This window comes from Camponotus floridanus, unplaced genomic scaffold, assembly GCF_003227725.1.
Source record: "Camponotus floridanus strain SB8 unplaced genomic scaffold, Cflo_v7.5 scaffold115, whole genome shotgun sequence".
NCBI lineage: Eukaryota > Metazoa > Arthropoda > Insecta > Hymenoptera > Formicidae > Camponotus > Camponotus floridanus.
The window spans coordinates 229,333-249,803 of NW_020229232.1; the positions used below are offsets into that span (position 1 = coordinate 229,333).

The 20,471-nt window shown below is 46.5% G+C and overlaps 1 protein-coding gene across 3 annotated transcripts in view; it reads right to left on the bottom strand.

Moving 5' to 3' along the window:
* Window positions 1–20,471, bottom strand: part of LOC105258880 (LIM/homeobox protein Lhx9) — a 169,932-nt gene that overhangs the window by 63,562 nt on the left and 85,899 nt on the right. Inside the window, exon 1 of one of the 3 annotated variants that reach the window (XM_011270439.2) lies at window positions 4,816–6,016. The exons of the other annotated variants lie outside the window; for them this stretch is intronic. The gene's annotated coding sequence lies outside the window, so the exon portion shown is untranslated. Of the gene's footprint in view, window positions 1–4,815; window positions 6,017–20,471 lie in introns of those variants that run through there. 3 annotated transcript variants of the gene reach the window in all.

The window sequence follows — 20,471 nt, forward strand, 5'->3', positions numbered from 1 at the left end:
AGCGCGCTCTGCCTCATGCACGACGCGCTTCGACGTTTTTGTAAGCTCGGATTTACATTTTTCATTAATATACGTTCAATCATTAATTATGTATAGCTACATAAAATTAATTTTTCAACAAAACTCGTACTCATAAAAATTGCGTTATGAAATATCGCGTGATTAAATTGTAAAATGTTTCAATGGTTACACGAATAGAGCACGTAAAATAGAGAGAGAGAGAGAGAGAGGAGAGAGAGAGAGAGAGAGTACCCTTTTAATTAATATATTTTATTACTTATTTTATATTTGCTCTGAAGTTGTTATCTACGATAGAATCTAAAGAATTATCAATATCCAATGGATATCCGGAAAATGTACAACGTCACGTGTTTATTGACACTATCTAACACACGATTGCTCGCACATTTATCATAATAAACATGATGCAATCGCATGATAAATTCGCCTACTAATGTATCGACCCATCTCGTCTGCCGTCTCTTCCCGCAATCATTATAATTATTTTAACCTTTATATTCAATTTGGATAGCTTTCTGAGAATATTGATAAATGCGAGTCTTCATCATGCCGTCCTTATTATTGCGGTAGTTACAGTCGGCAGGAAGGACGAAATTGACATCGCGGACTCGCTCGCAGACGTCTCGTCGCCGGAAAGTGGCAGTTTGCAATTAAACGACGATGTTATCGTAAAGGGCGGCGGGCTCGGTTAAGCGTGTACATGGCAGCGAATTAAAATGTAAATACTTGATTAAAGTTAATCCCGGGCAGGTGAATAAACCTGGTACACAAAGACAGAGAAAGAAATACGGCGCGGTTTCGCGGAGCGGTGAAAAAGAGGCGGGGGAGGAGGGGACGGGCTGGGGGGTGGGCTGGGGGGAGAGAGGGAAACGAGATATCCATAGTGGTCCTAAGGGGTGCTTTTTATTGCCGCTTTTTATTAGCTGAGTAGGTGTACTCCGTTCCACCGTTGCCCCTCAACTCCACCTCGAAGCACTCCGAGCCACCCTCGGCTACCAACCATCTCCTCTCCCTCCCCCTCGTCCTCGCCGCGACTCTCCCTCCCCCATTCCGCCCCTCCGCCGTCACTTCTCGCGACCCACCGCCTGCGGAGCCGGGCTGGCGTGTGGAGCGCGTCGGAGGGTTGATTAAAACTAACGTTGCGCCAAGAATTACCCTGTGAGATTGAAAATTAAATTAATATACAAAACCCCCGCCCACACCCGGGGCTAATTAGTTATATGATAGTAATTAAAAGTTAAGTATATCTTCGTGCACGGACGTACTGGCGTACCCGCCGCTTCCGGCTGTCATCCCCAAAACGGCCGTAAGCAATCCTTTAGCCTCTAGTGGATATTATACTTAAAAAAAAAAAAAAGAGGGAAAAAAACACAATGTGCCATTCCAGCTTCCTAAATATTTTTGCAAGCCGCACTTTCGCGTTACGTCTGATTATTAAATTAATTTTCAATATTTTCAATCTATCAAGTTGAACTTTTTTAAATTAAACATTCCAGTAGCAGCGGAAATGTACGAAATACATAAAGGCGCTTCCTCTATTAATTTTAATATTCAATTCATAAAAATGCATGAGCTTTATTAATTTGGCGCAGCTGCTGTTTTCGTGGTAAGTGAAAATTGGTATATAGCGATATATTTGCTATCGTTGAGGGATACGAGAAAAAGAAATGGTCGCGCAGCTGGCGTGGCATTAATTCTCATTTGTTGCGCGCTATCTTTAGACGCGGAGCGCGATCGGTATCATCGGAGAGATACTAAGCAACAAAAGACAAATTACCTGGCCGCGATCTCTCGCGACGCAACCTTGATGCGATAGCACGTGTTAAACGCGCGCCGCACAGTTCCCTGCCAAACTGAAAATAGTCGGCGAACTAATATCGCGACGTTGGAAATATTTTATACCCACGTTATACGGCGCACTTATATTCGAGCAACTTTCCTTACGAGTTATAACGCGCGCGCCCGCGTTCGCGTCTTATATCCGCCTTCAAAAATAATTTCGCTAACCGTGATTTCCTCTTACGAGCGCGATGCTATAGCATCGCGATAACGCGAAAAAAGCCCCACGTGGTCACCGATGCGCCAATAATTACCAAAGTTAGTATTTCCCCGACTAGAGCGTCGTCCGATTTACTCGACAATTTTAGCAGTTTGTGCCAACCGACTTGCAGAAATTTACCGATATCATTCAAATCCATTCGCAGAATTACAAAATTGCAGAGAATTATGTAAACTAATACACATATTCCCCTCGTCTCTAATTACGTCGGCCGCGACATTTTAATTAGTTCGAGCAGCCATTCGCGCGTACGAGTATCTGTCAAGAGATAGCATCATGCGAGATGTACAGTACGGTTCGAAAGTTGATTGTTATGGAGGAATAATCGTCTACGTATCGCGCGTTTACGATTTCTATGAATATAATAATGTAATCATCGTCGGACATCTTTGTCTTGTCGGACGAAGCCTGCGATTTTAAAAGGACTTTGCGAAATGGAACGAGAAAAAGTTTTCAAGGTAAAATTGAGAAATCGCATTCGTCGATTAACACATACATTTTGTTGCGTCAATTTGCAGTTAATCTCTCATTGATAGAAAGCGCGTGTCAAAGAAACGGTACTTTGCCAATCTCTTATCCATTTAACGCGACATAGAAGCGTCGCGCGCGACTAGATCCGGATCAAGATATCTCCTACGAGAGATCGCAAAAAAAAAAGCGTAAAAGCGGCAACGTATAACTTTAGACCTGGAAATTGTTGAACCGAAGCTAAGAGCCATGTACAGCCGATTCTCTTTCTTCTTTTCTAGATCGATCCAACTGTCAACATTTCATCTCCTCGTGTCGGAAATTGAAATTCGGCAAACATTTTTTTCACGATTAGAATTATCCGGCCAATTTGCATCGCCGATAATTAACGGCGCGGTTTATGCATTCTCCGGGAGCGCATAAAGCGGAAGAGAGGGAGCGGTGTCCGCGCGCAAAGAATATTCGAGTCTAGTCGAAAGTTGAAAACCGCTTGGCCGCGGGCCAGGGCTCACGTAACTACTTGTTTTGCCAAAGCGACCCGACGCCCGCCGCTCCTCGCCTTCCGCCACGACGGCGGCGTACCCAGTCGATTTTCGAAAAAGATTAACACCTAGTCGTCCGGATCCGACCGCGACGACCACGTGGCAGCGGACGCGCCTGCGTGTCCCGATCTCGCTCTCTCTTTCTCTTTCGCCTTACTCGGAAATTTCTTCTCAGTCTTCTCGTAGCTATCGGTCGGCGCGACGTTTCCGTCGCGGAAAACAATTTCTGTTTTCACGGGATAATCAGAGATTACAATCGTATAAAAGGGAGAGACGAGTCAGGTTTGGCTGCGAGAAATCAAACAGTGAATCGAAGAATCCGAGGATGTAAAGTACGCTTTCGCGAACCTACGGATTCGAGAAGGTACATCCAAAGATAGAAATAGAAATCCAAGTCCTCCGAGGACACCGGTGTAGCGAATCGAGATATGTAAAATATTCAAGAGTAATAATGTAAGAGCGTAATGAAAGACGTTTCGAAAAAATGCGACGAGTTTAAGATTAGAGAGTTTAGGAAACTATACCAGCTCGCAGCTGCCACGAATTACAGCCGCGACAAACGCGTGCCACGAGCTGTGTCGGACATTAAGAGAGAGCCCCCGAGGGTTAATACTACTCTCTTCCGAGTACAAACGCGGGAACTTTGGTCGAAGAACGGGAAATATTTTGATTGCTGCTGTGTAAACGAGAGGACTTCACACGTGGACACTAACCCTTCCCGCCGACAAAGACAGACTACATAGGGACAATGTTTTCCCATGTTTTGCAGGTAGACGACAGGTATATCTCGATAAAGAATCGTAGACAGAGAACGACGCGGATCGGCCGAGCGAAGAAAATCTTGAACGAAAAATACAAGCTCCATATAAATGGATTTTTTCGATATATAAAAATACACACATATATACATATATATATATATTTGCGAATAGTTAAAATTTTTATATACATATTTGCCACCAGACATGAAATGTTTAACTATAGCTTATGTAAATAAATGAGATTCGAATCCAGTCGTATACGAGAACCTTTCGATTTTTAGTTTATAAATATTACATGCGCAAATTTAATAAAATGTGAATTTATATTCGCGCAAAAGCGAATAATTTTTTAATTTATATTATCTGTAAAGCTTTTAATATTTAATTAATGAACGCATAAGTAAGCAAAATATGAATTCATGTGTGTGATCGGCCTATTAATTTTTCATTTATATATTTTCCAGTAAATAGAAATGGTGCTTACATTTGCAATGGATATTTTAATTTTTAAATACGTTAGAAATTTATAAATACCGTTATATTTATATGCAATGTGCGGATCAAATTTTAATATACACGCGAATGTATAAATAAATAAAGATTGGTAGATAATTATGAGAAAAGCTTAATTTTTTTTCATCTCCACGCGTAAACGAGCGCGATATTCTTTTATACATGTTTATGATTAATTAACTTTTCTCGTAAATATGCGTCGTATAATTCTGCAAATTTTGTCGATAAATCTACGCGAATGGGAGAGAGAGACCTTAAACGAGAAATCATAGCATCTCTCTCGAATTCGGTCTCCGTTTTAAAAATACTCCGCGCGTCTACGCGATCGGACTCTACGCGAATTGGATCATCGGGTCGGAGCGAGAGTCCCGCGCTTCGCGGCAACGCCGGTCCATCTCGAACGCGAGAGGATAAAAAGCAAGAGGCGAGATTATCGGAGCGTCACACTCACCGCTATCGCCGGCATGCGTAGGCCGCGTAGGTTGAATCGATCAGCCGCTAGATCCTGGCGCGCGAGAGAAACGGCACTATTTTTTATTTTCCCTTTTATCTTTCACTAGACGACGACAACGACGGCGACGGGCTCCCCCTCCTCCTCCTCCTCCTCCTCCTCTCACGCACGGTGTACACACGGGTCCTCACGGCGCGCCGCGCAGCGACGCAGCGACGCGCGACGGCATCGCGAGCAGGTGTCCACGGGCCGTTCGCGAGGATCCTTCGTCCTGTCCTCTCCTCCTCCGCGGGCTATCGATCTCGGGAACGCACGCACTCCGCCGTGCCGCGCTATGCCTCTCTCGTGCTCTCGTCGACCACCGCGAACGCGCCCGCAAATTGTTTCGCTCCTCGCTTCTCTCTTCGAGTGGACCGAACTCTCGATCAATGAGACGGCGCGAGTTTGTACGCACCTCTCGCTCGGCGCCGATCCATTCAAAGATCACGGGGTCACGGATCCGCGCGGCTCGATCGATGACGCTCGACGCATATCTCGATTATACCCGAGAGAATCTCTCGTTTCTTCGATCGAGATCGCGAAACACGAGGCGATGGATCGATGAGATTTCCGCGCGGCGCGAGCCTGTTGATCTACTGCGCTCTCAGGTTCCGGGTGCGCTCGAATCTCGGTCCTTTCCGAGTCGATGTCGAATCGACGGCGATCCTGGTGGAGTCGCTCCTCGATCGCAAACACATTTCAACCCTCGTCCCGCGTCTCGGCGGAATCCACGATCGATTCGAGTGCGTCTTCCCCGGGGAGGATGATCCAAGCTCACTGAAACGCGGCGTACAGTCGCACGTGAAACGTTAACACTCGGGCCAGCGCAACGTGCTCGCTTCGGGAAAGGCGAGAAAAGGGAGGCTCAGCGGGGCTCCGCATGCCTCTCGACGCGACAGGCGACACACACGCGTAAACGTCCGCGAACCACACTGCCGCCGACCAGACTGACCTCGGCTTCGAACTCTCTCTCTCTCTTTCTCTCTCTTTCTCGCGCGCGCGCGCGCGCGCGGACCTTGGGTCTCGCGGTCGCTCGAGTCAAGGCGAAACCCACGTCGACGCGGCTAGAGCGGCTAGAACGGCGAGCATGTCGCGGAGAGCACACCGCGCGACACGCACAAAACGGAGCGACGACGGACCGATTCGCGCTGCACGACGTCGGACGAACGAGTGGCGGCCGGAGGAGCCGCCGCGTCGTCGGCTTCCCCCCACTATGCGGCGCGTATCAAAGTAGCGTGGGGGAGCGGGGAGAACGGGAAAGAGCGCGGGAGCGCGCGGGGCGCGCGGCGAGGGTGAGAACGAGGATCGGGGCGCGGGAGGGATGGTGCGCGGTCTTCGGAACCGCAGCGACGGAGGGAGCAGCGGATAGATGGACGTCAGGGGCGTGAGTGAAGGAGGGGCATCGATACCGGTCCCTCCGCGCCGCGGGGCCCCTTTCCCCCCCGGGCCACAAGAGGTGCCCCTCCGCGTCGCGGCGCGCGCTCCACGCGACTTTGCGAGTGAAACATTTCGCGGGTTTTGTGGACGAGCGAGAGGGACGGGCGGAGGAGGGCGAGGGATGCGCGGAGGCTGCGAGGGCCGCGGGGAGAGGAAGGGAGAGAGAGAGAGAGAGGAGAGGGTGGGGTGGGAAGACAACAGTATTCCCGTTAATTGAACGACTCGCGCGGGGCGGAGGAGCGCGTCGCGGGGAAGTAGAGGGGAGGATTACTTGCAGTAATTACTTATTTTTATTACGCTCCGCCTCGTCGTGTCTCGCACCAGCGAGCGGCCGCGCTCTCGCAGCGACATGTTAGAAATCTTTTCTCGCGGTATCGCGAGACAATGGGTTACGTACCGGAAACTCGCCTCGAATCCCCCAAACTAAGCGTCTTAGCGTTAAATTACGTGCGAGAGAGAAAGGTAGAGAAATAAGATGAGGGGCGGTGGAATAAAATTAGAAACAATGCTGTTGCTGCAAATTTTGTTTGACTTCTCCTATAGCGACACGATAACGCAATTTCGAACAGTTTCCTCGCAAGCAACACGATTCGGGACGTAAAGTCGATCGTTTTCGACGATGCTTCGACTGTGAAGAAAAAAAAACATGCTCGATACTGCAACGTCGATTCTTTTTCCGCTGAAAAAAAATCAATCTTTATTTTCCTCGAGTCAAACGCCATACGTGCCATGGTGTTCTCTAATCGGGCCAACTGGATACTCGAGATGATCCGACGGTGAACGAACCAGTAAAGAACCGAATAACACGTTTCGGATCGACGGCAAGTCGGTATGCGATCGGCTTCAGTTTTTTCGAGCGATTACGAGTAGTAACGCGTTGAAGCGTTTTTCTTTTTTCGATGTGCTTTTCTACCGGACCGGCTTATAAAGTCAATTTACATACTTTAACATACGCGATGTGCGTTTCAAGCGTTAACTTTGTCTTATTTTCTCCCAATCAGTTTTCCATTTAACCATGGTGGATCTTGAAGAGGTGTTGAAAAGTTTGATAAACATTACAGCGTAGCAACGTCGTTATCGATACAATCTTGGAATTCTTGGAACGGACACTGTTTTTGTCTCGATGCAAATAGATATGTTAATCCGTCGAATACACGTAACGTATGCGGCTCGACTATCGCAACAACTATTAATTCAGACGTAAATTCAACACGACGCATTTACATATAAAATATATCGCGCGGATCTAGAATTAAAATCCAAAAGAGGAAATGGGTAAATATCCGTCTCGCTTCCTTCCTCTGCGAGCTTCAGCCGAACGGTCCTCTGTAACGTTCACGGTTGCCGGACCAGAGAGTGCACTTGTCAAAACTTTTATCTCGGCTCGCATCTAGCAGCGAGAGAAAAACACGGAACGGAGGTGAGGACAATGCCTGGTTCCGCGAAAGGTCCTGCGGGAGGAGGAGGGTGAGCGGAGAGGAAAAAAATAAGCCGACAGAGGTTTCGGATAATTGCGGCGGATAGTTCGGAAAAGGCGCCGACCGGCCTTCCCGGCACGCCTGTCGGAAGACATTAGGATTTCTATCGCAGATCCTGCCCGTCCGCAGGACTCGTTAACGAATCTTGGCGATTGTTCCTTCGTAATCCAATAAGGATGAGATTCCACGCGACTACTATTTTTCTAGTCCCATCACCGATCGAGACTAACGACGACGGATAGAGTATCGCGGCTTCGACTTTCGATGCAATCGACTCTTCCTCAGTCAACTATCGGATTAAATTACTTCAATTTTTTTATGCCCCGAAATTCCCTGTAAAAGTAATACATTCGAAGGAATTTGTTCGTCGAATCTCATATCTCGAGAAACAAGGTAGATAACGTATTCGCGAGTCACGTGATGCCCGCAGGTATATGTCTTGCGGTCACGTGGTGGTGACCTTAGCTCGTTTCTGCTCTAGGGTGGTCGGCCCTTTGGACAGGTCAGTTCGGGATTCGGAAGCTGCATTGGGGCGGGGCGGACGTCAGATGGAAAGCAGTTCTAATTTGATACCAAGTCGAGAGAGGCCAAACAAACATTCGAGATATAAACTTGCTTCCAGCCGGCATATCGGTGAGAGTTTGATGAAAATTATTACACCGACTAATAATAGCGCGTAATAATTGTTAATTATGTAATATCGTTAAAGCCTCGATTTGAATTTGTTTTCGCGTAAATTACAAGTTAGAGAGATAAGTTGAGAGAAAATCTAATATCGCATAAATTTCTAAAAGTTTTAAGCCCTACCTAACCTAACCCTAGGAAGAAATTAAATTTAAACCAACGATAAATGTAAATATAACGAATATAATGTATCGATACGCTCGCCATCCCACATTATCGCGTACTCTTGCGGGCAAAGAGATTTCGAAGCTTCTCAGAGGCCTCGTCGATTCTCGCGGATGATTCTTGCTCGACCTTTTTTCCGCAAACTTCCGAAGGTCATTACGAGGTTCCCGAGAACGCTCGGGACTCGTAAAGCCCTGTCGTAAAAATCGCCAAAATACACGCACCTTACATGGTAGCCTCGTGTAGGCGGGTGTCATATCCCCGCAAAATCATTGCCACTAAAAAAAAAAATCAGAGGTTTCCGCGGTAAATTTATAACGGTCGTCTTCCGATGGCATCGTATACGTGCCTGTCAAAGGTGTTGAATATTTCTCGCTGCAAAAGCGACAACTCGCTTATTAACATGAGCAAAACATGAGAATATCACGATAGGTCTCGGTCGATAGAGAAAATATACCTCTAGTCCAAACTCGAAAGTTTCTCAACAGTTTATTAGAGATTTTTAAATAATTCTTACTCCCTCGTTACTTCTTTCCCGATTTAATTACGATTACTATCGATCGAATAATTTAGCAACGGCATTTTAAATTTAATCGACTTCGTCCCGCGGGAGACGTTGATACATTCATGGGCATTTATTTTTACGGTGTCTCGCTTACGGACACCGCTGAATTTTTGGCAAGTTTCTTCGAGTTGTACAGTGCGTATCGATTTTGGCAATAAATTCGTCGCTTTCGGAAAATGCGAGCGACAACAAAGGGCGCGAGCGTATGCGCGAAGCTCAAGAATCGGTCGTGACTTTTTGCCGAGCAAATATGTTTTTGCGGTAAATTTGACCGAGTAAATGCGACGTCGCGGGGCACTCTTAGCTTTATTAACCTCTCCTTATCCTTCCGCCCTCCCCCCCCCTCTTTTCCTACGTTGCCCTAACATTCCGCATTCCCCTCGACTCGACGCATGATCCCGATCCGTATATAATGTGCATGCGCGGAGATTTGCGAGGCATTATGCGCGCCCGCCTCCTCGAAATGCAGCTCGCATATGCGAGCGCTCGAGTGCGCTTCGAGTGTTCGCGTAAGCTACGTAGGAAAAATATGTTCGACGGGGCGCACTTGTGCAAGGGTGGGTAATTGGCTCTCTTGATCGCAGGACCGCTTTTCAATGTCCTCCCCCTGCCCCCCTCCTCCTCCCCCTCCCCCCTCCGCCCCTTCCTTCTCTATCCCGCCCTTCCGCGCCCTTCGTCGATCTTCCTTGACCGTCCGCGCTCTGCTCTCCACCGCCATTTTTGGTTCGTGCCCGGTCCTCGTTGGTGATACAATATATTGACGGATCGCTTCCAATTTCGATAGCCATTCGTACAAAACGTGGCGCATTGTTTTCAATTATTTTCCCATTTTCCCTAACATTTTTATTTTTCCTCTTCAATTTAAAATTATGTATATTGCGTTACATTAATTAACAGAGGTTAACGGGACAATTTAATAAATGTTACAAAAGCAAGCAATTCAATAAAACGCGCCGGTATTTTAATTTACGCCCGATCAATTATCGATGTGATTTATTTCGTAACGCGAAACGCGGCGGCGCGGCGATGCGACCGTGCGCTTGTGTATGCTCCTCGTTGAAAAAAAAAAAAAAAACTCTCAATCTCGCGACTCGCGACTAAAAATGTGTTGCGCGTAATACGTACACGTACGAGACGGTGCCCGCCTACCCTGTCGCGGCGAGAGAACATTGCGCGAGCGAATAACGCGCGGCGATAATAGAAAAATACCGCCGACGCGGTCGCGTTCGGCTTCGACATTAGGTCCGCGATGGCGATAATGATAATAAAGAGGCGGCCAACTCGGAAGACAGGTACAACCCCTCGCGAGGATAGCGGCACCAAGGGTGACACGAGGCGGGGAACGAGAAAACGTGTCGAGCCATTTCGCGCCGAGGGATGACACCCGAACACGCGGGAAACAATGCCGTGACACGATGTAGGTAATACAATGCGGTGAATGGTCGTGCGTATCATTATTCTCGCGCTATTGTTGGCTGCCGGATAAACGACATTTTTTTTTGTTTTAGGATATCCTGCAACGGAACACGGTAGACATAACAACCGTAGTAACAATACCGATAAAAGAATAATTATAATAATTCTCCATCTTCCCTTTTTTTCGATTCAATCTTATATATATTCCTCCCTCTCGTTTCTGAAATCTAAATCTGTCGGGATATGCGGAAGGTTTTTTTTCCCCCTTTACGAATACTCACTGTAGCGTGTCGTATACCTGCTATAATGTCGGATGAAAGAAATCGTTTTAGGTGCGTCATCCTTCGCTATAATGGTGATATAATTCGAACATCCGCGGGATCGCATTATGGCCGAGGGACAGGAGAAAAGAGTTTCGCTCGCAAAGATTAAATTGGCCAGCGGGTCGATCTCGCGGGAGTCGCTAAAATCTTAATTCCTCCTGTTGGCATCCTTTGAAAAAAGGATCCCCTCTCTCCTCTCTCGTTTTCATGGGCGAGTCCCACGATTGTTGCGTCGTCGTCGCAGAACCGTAGACAAACACATTGTACATACGGGTTAGGTAATTATATTTACTTTCCTAGTTTTATTATTTATAACCGACCCCGGCATTCTACCTTCGCCTTTTAACTGTCCCTTTCATAATTTAATCAACATTTACTCTTGACAAATTGTTTTCGAAAAAATGGAGAAATTACAAAATGGAAAATGCATTGAAGCGTAAAAGAGACGGCTGAAAAGATATTAGCTCGACGAGATTCCAAATCAAAAATGTAGAATCGATTATTCTTTAAATAAACCAGTCACACTTGCGCAGCGACACGCACACACACACGCGGAATAGTGTGCGTTAACAAGTTTAAATCGCGCGCGTTTCCGATCGTTATACGTCGATGCGAAGATGGCACCTCGGCAAGAGCGGAAAGGCTTAAATAGGGGCGGTATAGAGACGATTCTGGGCAGCTGGATTCACTTGTTCCCGGTCGACGGAAGTGACGTCGCAGCCGGAAATTCGTACTGGAAATTCCGATGGGTTCGAGAGGTCGAGGAAGGGAGAGGAGTGCAACAATCAGGGTAGACCCGGCATTACGTCCCATTCATCCCCTACTAGCGCCCCTTACCACTCTCGAACCGTATTTGGCTGACAATTCTTCATTTGCGTGCAGCAAACTCTCTGCAACGTGGCGGCGGCGCGGCGAGGTGTTGGAACGAGATGCGAACGCGAAAAACAGTTTTCGAGAACCGGGCCGAATCACGCGCATACATAATCTAGTACACGCGTGTATAATCGAGCGCAAAGACATTTTTTTTTTCTTCGCCTCGTATTTACATTTCGCGTCAAGTGTATTATTATTCGAGGACGCGTATTCTTTACAAGGATGTATGGGATGTATATCTGGCGTGGATACGTTTGATCCTCCGAGAGTACACGTTACATGTGAATGCGTCACGTCTGCGGATATTCCGCGCAGAGTTTCTCGCGACTTGCATATATTGCTCCGGTCGAAAATATTTGTTCGCTCATAGACATCGCTACAACAGGGTCAGACGGATATTTCGAGCGACACAGTTAGATGTACCCGCTACGTGTAGAAACATACGTTACATCGTCACTTGGCTGGTATTGTTGGAGCGCCTACCAATATCGGCAAATTTGGTAGTTTTGCGATATTCTCTCGACTGAATTAGAGGTTCATCTTTAAATTAACGTCTCTCTCGTAACGTTGCCGAAACTGCCGATAACGTTGCCCCGTTATTTCGCGTCGTGTGGAAAAAAAACACGAGATTGAAAAAAAAATGAATAAAAGAAATAAGAGAAAAGATTGTGCGAAAGATAAAAATGCGAGTAAAGAGAAAATATGAAATATTGTACGAGATACGGGTGGAGGCGATGCCTCGCATGAAGCTGTTTCCCAGTCTGATCGATCTAATGAATTATAATTAATTGACCTTGTTTACCCAACTGATTAATAAAGCTGATTATTCTAATTAATAGCGGTATTTCGCATCGGGACAAGTAAACAAAGACGCGCTATTACTCGGTCAAGATTCATTAAAAGCGCAAACACCGGGGCGAGCGTTTGCTCGCGGAAGCGAAATTCGCACGTTTTCCGATTCCGCGCTCGCGCGGTTAATTATCCATCGCGAGGTGTTACATGGTGAAATGTTTCGCAGGCGAGTAGCGCGAATAGCGCGCTCTCGCGCTGATTACAGCGCGTTTACACGGAGAAAACTTCGAAATTATTCTCGATTATTCAAATTTGAGATCCTTATGCTGAGTGCGCGCGCGCGCCGATTCAAATTTATGCAAAAATCTGACAACGCGAATCTCTGCTCTTATTAATATGTATCAATTTGACGACCGGTATCCTTTTTCGCACCGCGGGTCTCTCGCCGCGAAAATACATCCGCCGTCCGAGAGACGTCGCGTTTCTAAAATTTCTTCCCGTTCTTCCCATCGACAATTATCGCGCGCATATTTGTTTTGAACCTCCTTGCCGAATAATCGGTTATTGTTTCGTCGAATAAAGCGGGCAAATTGGACCGGCGTAATTACCGGGGAGCGCGTATCAAAAGAGCGATCTTATTATATCAAATGACGAGATTACACGATCAATCACAAAAACACACTGTGAAACTATCACGGCTTTAATGCGCCGGACAAAGACTACAAGAGTGAACGAGCGGGGCCACCCGTAGGGAGCGAGGAATGTGGATAGTGGAACTGTACTGGCAGGACCGACCGTCGTTATCGTTTCGCCCTTCGTCCAACTTGTACTCGCGTCGAGGTATTTCTCAAATTTCACTTGGAAAGAGCATTCAAGAGTCTACGGGGATGTTAAAAATGAAAATATCAATTCGAGAGCGAATATTTTCCGCCTTGAATGAAAAATGTCCAACGATCGCCGGGAAATCCAGTCCCCCGATCTACCCTGTAGGTAGATTCCTCGATTACGAGCCTGATGTTTGATGAAATTTTTCGCTTTTCTCACATTTGCCGTCTCTGTCCCGTCGCTTCTCCGTCGCTTTCCAGATCGCCCCTTTTTGCCGCTGCCCATCTTCCGTTCTGTTACGGTCTATCCCATTATAATTCCATGCACGCGCGTCCTCCCGAGAGATGGAAGAGTGTAAAACGACGGACACCTGGGCAGAGAGTTTAGCCGGTATTGTCGGGAGACAAATATGAGCTAATACGTCATCCCAGGGCCCATTCAGATGCCGAGGCCGACGGCGACGGTGATCACGAATTGGCCTACACATAAATGCGCTTTAATTATTCCTTTCCACCGCTCCTCCTACCTGCTTTCGTGCTCAAGAAACGCTCCTACAAACGCGACATAATAAGCGACGCTCGTTAAAAAGAACGAGCTATTGTTGGATCTTCGTCTACCCGGCATTGACTCGAAGCTTTGGATTCTTTGTTGGAATAGACGTAGAGTCTGAAATCTCTAAATACATCTTCGCTTCCCGACAAAGTGTACATTATCTTTTATTAAAAGTTTTACGATTACATTATTTGAGTTGCGATAATTCTCAAATTTTCCTTTATTCGCAAATTAACGATCGATAACGCTCGTCATTTGTCACGTTGGAAGCGGCGTATCGTTTATTTTTGCAATGTGTACAAGACACACATAGCGGTATAAATTTTTTGCGACAAAATTGTCAACGCTAACGGCAATTTTAGAAAATTCACCGTCGCTTAAGCGAAAGTTAGGTGAAACACGCCGTCGCACTCTGGCTTTGTTTTTCTTCTCTCTCGAAGGGGCAATCGCTTTTTTCTTCCTCCCTCGGGACTCTCGCCCGCGGCTGTTCAGGTATCCCTTCGCGATAAACACAAGCGATGACTGCGATCAAAGTATCACGAGCCATATAATTGGAGCATTCGTGCAGGCTGGCAGATAATGCCGCGTCAAACACGTCATGTCGCTTAATTATCATTTCGTCTCTCTCTCTCTCTGTCTCTCTCCGAGAGAGAAATAAATAAATAAATAAATAAATTTTCTCGCCGCATTGTGCACAAGTTGGTCGGCTGGACGCATAACGTCGACATTTATTTCTCTCACCAAGTCGTGATATCATATACGCAATTAACCATTTCTCTTCTCTATCCACGTTACAACGCGACAGACAAGTTGATTATTAAATATCCCCGTATTGGAAGCGATTAAACTGACGTTTGTAATTCTGTTAGGTTATATTTCTAATATAAGGTAGAGAGAGAACGCGCAACTTGCTTGCACAAATACACGTTCGTTATCGAAGCTTTCTATTATTATCGTAAACATGCCAGGTTTCATGAAATGGCTTATAATTTGACGGCGTGGATTTCGAAGGATTATTCTAAAGCGAAGAAAGAAATTGTAATAGTAACATCGCCCTAAAAGTAGTAATGGCCAGAGAACTCGTGTCCTCGGAAAATAATCTCATGAAGATTAGAGGAGTCGCTTAGCGCTACAGCATACTGCATTCACATGCAAATGCTTGTCAACAAGTATCCACTTTCGTCCTTCGCTTACATGCGACGCGTTCTTTCAAAATCTTAAAGATAATTAATGTAATCTACCTGATTATCACTCTGCGCGTTCTTAAATACTTTTTAAACTGGGAAATTATTTAACGCGCAAAAATGAAATTATAGTATAATAGAGATAGTATGATATTTTTCGTTTCTTTAATCTTTGAATTCTTTAATCTTTAAATTGCTTTGCTCTTTTAATCTTTAATTTCTTTAATCTTTAAATTGCTTTGCTCCGAAAAGAAAAAAAATTCTTATCTAGATGAAGTCTACATATATATAATATAAATCTCGACGGTAATTATATATTAATAATGCCAAGATAACGCCTAATATGATTCAAGATAATCTTTCTCTTGTAATAAGTTTTTTAAAATAAAACTTATAAATAGCATCGATGAAAACAGTTGTTTGCGAGAGAGGCAACAAAATAAAAAAATTATAAAACTCTTTTCATTTTCGGAATTCATGATCATTATTTTTATTTTTTTATTTTTTAGCAGATACTGTCGAGGCAATAAATCGCGCGCAGACTCTTCGAAATAAAGCATGATTTCAACAAAATTTTGATTCGTTGAAAGAACAAACTTGTAAACTTGTAATTGACGACATAAAAGAATGAACGAGTTGTATTTTATACCGCGAAAATTTAGATTGCTTTATTGACTTGTACAGTATCCATGGTTATTATTATTCAAAATGTCGGAATTCGAGTCGTGCGCATCGTAAAGAGGGATTATCGAGTTGTGGACAAGGGATGGAGGGGAGGCAAGCGAGGCATTCTCAAACTGTCGAATCGAATATCTGGGTAATGGCTTTCTAGGTCTCCCGCTGCCAGCGATACAGACCCGTCCTATACGACGAGCGCGCTTAAATTAAGGACGGACCCCTCATTTTCTTAAAATATTAAATCATCGTCTTGGTGTCGCAGCGGGGCTGCCTGGGCCCCGAGGAATTAAAATTCATTGGTCGGAGAAACCCATGTCACCGGCCGAGTACCATCGTGAATACCTGTGGTTCCCTTCGTCTGTCTCCCCCCCTCCCCCTCCCTCTTTCCACGGATTAAAGCGGAATTATAGTAAAAATCATTTGTGATTCTGTAAATCTACGATTAAATCTATAAATTCACCATTTTTCCGTACAAAAATTGGAAATGCATAAAAATAACGCGAGCGCGAACCTGTCGCGCTACAAATTAATTCAAAAATTTTATCCCGCGCGATACGATAAAATTTTTTTATCAAAACAGATTTTATCTTTTCGATCGTGAGATAAATACGATCCATTAATCTATCCTCCAAAAGTTATTAGAGCGTAAAGGATCGAGCGGCAAAGTCGCTTCGAGACGACGGTGAGAGTCTTCGTGTAGGAGAGACACGCATTCCACGTATGCGAAGGGCCTGAACGGGGCCTTAGGATCCGCTTAGTCCGAATGCGGCCAAGGAGAGGGTGGATGAAGGGGAAGAGGGAGAGGGAGAATACCGCGACAAAGGACATTCTAGGGGAGCGATTCCTCCTTCCTCCTTTCTCCCTCTTCCTTTTTCTCTCTTTTTCTCCTTACCTGAGAGACTGCGGGATCGCGACGGTCCGGCGTTGCCGGTTCGTCGACTTTGGGCCTTATGCTCCGCACTTACGACACGGGATCTTATCTCGGACTCATACTTGCAACGCGTCGCGCCGCTTTTCCCGCAACGCGCTTCGCGATTTCGCGATAATGGACTATTTAAACGAATGAAACATGCAGGAGTGGATTAAATCAGTCGATAACAGTTTTAAAGCTAATAACGTTACAGTCGATTAAAACCAATATTTTACCGTAATCGATAAAAACAATCTGGTGCTTAATATGTAAAAATGTCATTAAATTTTGTTTAGAAACAGCCGCTCGCGTAATTGTTCCGCTTTTTGCGCGTAGGCTTTCTTACGTTTTTCCTCCAGCGAGAAGCGTCAAAGACATTTCGGGAGGTCGGGTTGACAAATCGAGGAGAACATTTCCGCGTATCTTGTCCGGCGAGACGACAGAGGAAAGGAGAGAACGAAGCGAGCGAAAGAGCGAGAAAAAGAAGAGGGAAGGAGAGAAATCTTCTCCCGAGTGGCCGGAACAAGAGGCCGGAGGAGCGGTTTTGTCGTTACGCGAGTGTTGTCATTTTCCTCTCTCTAGAAGAGGCTATCTCAAGTAGAGATGGTATAAGAAGAAGCTGGCCCCTTTACCGGCCGGCGTTTTTTTTTTTTCTTTTTTTGTTGCGCCGAGTCTTGTGATTGGCGTTTTTGCGTCAGTTCGATTCGATTGACTCACCGCGACGTTGCATGGTGTCGGTCGCGCAATTATTCCCCAACAATGACGTTACGTTTCAATTACATTCGCGTGTGAAATTGCATATGCGTGTGTTCGTCGTGAGAATGGTACGGAAGCTTGCACGTGACTGTGTGAATCTCGGGAATTAGTTTTGCATAATGAGAGAGCGGAAGAGAGAATTCGAAACAATTTGCAGAGATTTTAAGCGACCGCTTTTTGATTTATATCGACACGCGTTTTTCAACGTCCAAGTTGAATAAAAATATCACGATTCCACATACAAAGTCGTTGATTTTACAACCATTTTTCCGTTTCGATTTATTGTTTCTGGAAAAAAGAAGGACTCGCGCAAATTGACGCCGCTCGCGGCGCAAAGTGTAATATCGAGTCGAGCGACGCGGAATGATTTCCGCGCGTATATAAACCGACCGAGATTCGGAAGACCGGGGACGGTAATGGAGGATGTAGCACGCTGGAGGGGATATCCCTCGCAGGTATCTCTGGCGGACAGACGGACGACGATGGGGTTGAGAATGGAAGCGAGAGACGATGGACCGGGCGGTCGAGCGGTGAGGTGGGGGATTAATTAATAACGTCGGTAATTGGACTCCGTTCGATCTAAGATAGGTCCTATAGTCCCTTCTCGTGCATACCACAAGGGATGCGTTCTCCGTGCTCTCGAATACACTCGCTCGCGTCTTACGTATCGCTCGCTAGTTCGATAATTTTCCATTTTTTCAGTTATCTATGAGTCGCGAGGGTTCTCGGTGTTTTAAAGAGCAAACTAACGACAGTGATTTCTATCGAGATACATCATCATTCTACCAGAGAGGGAGAGAGAGAGATAAGATTGTATAGCGCTCCGAGAGACGGGGCAAAACGAGCAGGACGTCGTCATCGTCATTAACATCGCCGATGTGTCGCGTACGAGGGAGCCAGTGCGTTTATGCGAGGTAAACAGTGCGTGGACGTGATTTAATTGAAACTCGAGGTGGTTTGGCGGCGCGGGGCGACGCGGCGCGACGCGGTGCGACGCGGCGCGACGCGGAGCGGAGCGAAGCGGCCGCACATCGCTTCGCCGGGGCTCGGTTGCATGACTCAGAGTACTCAGTCAAGAAGTCCATTGACTTGCCGAGTGACGTAAGCAATTAGTGCGCTGTTTTGTTTGCGCGGGTACACACAGCTCAAAGTTGTTTGAGTTCGAGTTCGAGTGCTGCACGGTTAGGCTCGGCGACTCGCCTCGAAAGCCCTTCCACAACCTATTCCTTCGCCTTTCCAGCCTTCTCTTTCACCTTCCGTTCGTCGTTTTCCTTCTCCCGCGTCATCGTGTTCTTCCCTCGACCGGACGCGGACGCCTTCTTCGCTCTCCGTCTCTTTCTTCGTCCCCCCCCCCTCTCCCTTCTTCTCGCTCAGTTCGACTTCTTTCCCTCTCTCTTTCGCGACCTTACGCTTTGTCTCTGCCGGAGGTTCGTTTCCTCGAACCTCCTTCGTTAAATCCAAATCCGAAGGTCCATAGATCGGCCGCTTTTTTGGGCTTTGATTCGTGTTACCGCGCTAAATTGCCACCGCAATGATCTTAATCGTCTTTCGTCCCCTCCCTCGTTGGGCGTTTCGTTGAGAATATTCCGTCTTCGTTTTCTTCATCCTCTTTGTTTAACGCAAAAGGGGGAAGAGTCCGTTTGCAAATATTTAGCAGGTCCTTGTTGGAACTCATGCGCGACATTAATGAAGCGCTGGTTTAATTTAACTTCCTTCCAATTTAACTGCCGGTACGCGACTGAGAATCGGAACATTTAAATATGCCTTATACTTTAATCATTCATCCGCTCCAAAGGTTATTTACGTTCGATAAAGTACGCGGTGCGTTAATCGAAAAGGATGTATAAAGATGAGCAAATAGTTGATAAAAAAAAAAAAGAAAGAAAAGAAAAAAAAGCGCTCTACGGACGCGCGCGCAAAATTTTAGCGAATCGAATCGATGAAATTGCAGTTGGCCCTCGCGCAACACGCGCATTCTAACGAGCGTGCCAATCACACGCGTGTCGGGCTGAAAGAAGACGGACGATCCCCCGCGGAAGGGTCGGGGGTCATCGTTGAAATTCTACCGGCGATGCCCAATATGGTCGTCCGGAGAAACCGGCCCGGATCGCGCCGATTTTCGATCGGCGGGCCCATCACGAGCGCGTGCGTACAATAATAAGCACGGACGAGTCGTATCGCGAGAAAATAATGTGAGAACGGTTTCTTCCTAAGCGCATCATTATCTCCCTCTTCCCACCGCGGGCCGATCGATCTGTCGAGCCGATTTCAAGCCGGGCAGACCCGCAATTACTATCTATTATCTGTCGGCGTGGGTGTAGGTAATCTCGCGATCGTGTCGAGGGCCTCTCGCCTTCCTCCTTCTCGGTCCGGATAAGACCGAGGCGGCGGACCGAACACACCGATACTTTGTACGTTCTTTGATTACCTCGGATTTACTCCCCTCGTTTCTGTTACTTCGGGATTACTTCCTCAACCTCTCTCGCGCTTCGGCACCATTCGCTCGCCCTCTGTCACTCGAGCGGCGTTTCTCCTCCCGTTTCCCGCTTCTCGCCGATGCTCGGACACTTTGTATATTTCAGAGACGATAAGGGGATATTTTCCGCGTAATCTCTGCGTTGGAGAAGATGCTTTTTGTTCGGAGAAGGAGCGAGAGGGAGCGAGAGGGAGAGAGAGAGCGCGCGTTTCCCGTAGCTCTCCGAGTCGGAGATTAACGGTGCCCGATTGCGCTTTCGACGTTGACGCGAGTTCGTCCAGCCGTGTAAACGCGCGCCAAGCGATACGCGACGAAAAATCCATACCGAGTGTGTCCGCAGCGCGCACTGAAATCTGCATATTATGAAAATTCGCCGCATGAACGCGAGGGGAGGCCGCGGTGCGACCGCTCGTATCTCGGCGTTGCGAAATAAATGTCCACGCTGATCAAATTTCAACGTAATACTCTATAAATTTACATCGCGCGCGGCTCGCCCCGTGCAG